Below are 1967 nucleotides of genomic sequence, written 5' to 3' on the forward strand. Positions count from 1 at the left end.
ATCTAGGTTTCTTTTCGCCGTTTTAGGATTTAGGGTTTTCGTTTCTGAGATTTTTCCAACCTCCAAAATTAGGGTTTTTTGTTTGTGTTTTGGGTTTTCGTTGTGGTCTCTCTGATTTTTCGTCCCTCTCTTCTCAATCTCACCTTCCCTTTTATATCCAGCAGATTAGGGTTTTGGGTTGGCCTATGCAGATCAAAACAAGTATCTCTGCGAAATCCTTTTGGTGCTCAGAATTTCGGTCTGCCTCTTTGATGCTTGTTCTGGAATGGTAATCTGAACCGTGTACCTTCTTCCTCTACTTTGTCTCAATTCTGTTTTGGGCATCTTTTTGAATTTTTAACTGCCTTGCTAATTACTTGGTTTTACTGCAGTGAAAACTTAGTAAAAGCATGAGCAACTTTGGTTTACAAATTTCTTCTTCTACTTTGTGATACCGGCTATAGCACAGCATTGTGGCTTTGAATGGAGGTCAACCAACCAATTAGTAAGGGCGGATTCAGGTTGTGGCTTTGAATCAGGTTGTTGGAGGTTAGGTGGATATCATTTGGCTGAGTTTTCTTTTCTGTCATGAGTTTATTCAAATTGGTATGATATGCAATGAGTTGTAGAATTGGATTTGAACTTGTCTTATGGAATTAGATTAATGCTTATGGACTTGTCTTATGGAATTGGATTGATGCTTAAATTAGTGTAGGATTTGGGATTGTCATTGACTATGTTGAATTGGATTGAAATATGGATTTGATGTGAATTTTAATTGAATGCTTTGGATTGAACTGTTGTAGGTTGTTTCATTTTGTAGTGATGATGGTGTCTAGCTGGCTTGGTATGTTTGCTGCTGCTATGCTATGTATAACATGCATGTTTTTCTGTTATGAAAGTTTTGCAGGTTAAGGTTGGTTTAAGATGGCCGCACGTGAAGGACGGGTTATAAGATGTTGAGAAGATGAATTGAAGGAGAGGTTGGAGATGATGGGAGGAAGTGGAATTTGTTATGATTCTATTCAATTCCTGTTATGGAACGAAAGGCGTCGCCGTCATAGCTTATTGGAGAACTGTTTTGGAGTTGTTATAAGTTTAGGATGGGATTACTTGATGTCTTGTTATTTGTTGGCTGTTGCAGCTTGGATTAATGTGAATATGCCTGGGACTGATACAGGTTATTGACCGTTGATGTTTGTGCAGGATCCTTTGGTTTGCACTTGCAGGTGTGATGCATTGGAGGTATGCGGTGTGCAGGTTCTGCTGGTTTTCCTGTTGCAACAACACTTGCTGGCTATCTTGTTAAGAAGGTAAACCACATTGAGTTTTAACCGGGGTCTCTAAGCACCATGGTCAGTTCAGAATTTTAACCGTTTTGAAATGGTTTCGGTGGGTGTGTTTGTAGGTTTGTGGAAATGGGTTGCTGGTTTACGAAAGGTCTCCGACGAATCTTGATGAAGAAATGAAGCCTATTCCAAATTGTGAGTTTCTCTCTTCCCAATTCTGTTTTGTTTTGATGTTCTGTTAAAGATTTCTTCTTCTCCAATTCCTTGCGTGTGACCGTTCTTCATTATTCTTGCTTCTCCCCAACATCTCTGTTTCTATTCCTGTTAGGTGTGGTGTGAGGTTACTGTCATGGTTGTTTTTCCAGCAGGGTCATGGCATTTGGATGGTGTGACTTCTAGCTCGAATTGGTAAAGATAGGATTCGAATGGTTGGTGTGGTGCGCATTGCAATCCTATCGTTGAATTTGGAAGTGCTGTCGGTGGTTCGGATCATGTACTCTGGATTCATGCAGTGGCTAGGTGCCTGAATATCTTGCCATGGAAGTGACTGAAACGCTGCAGCCATGTTGACAGACCATAGATTTGTGCAGTGACCACATCTAACGGTTACTATGTCAAACAAGCTGCTGCATGGAACACTCACTTATAATTAAAATTGATGAAGTTTTTTCCTAACATATATTATGAACAATATATTTC

This window comes from Lathyrus oleraceus, chromosome 4, assembly GCF_024323335.1.
Source record: "Lathyrus oleraceus cultivar Zhongwan6 chromosome 4, CAAS_Psat_ZW6_1.0, whole genome shotgun sequence".
Classification (NCBI taxonomy): domain Eukaryota; kingdom Viridiplantae; phylum Streptophyta; class Magnoliopsida; order Fabales; family Fabaceae; genus Lathyrus; species Lathyrus oleraceus.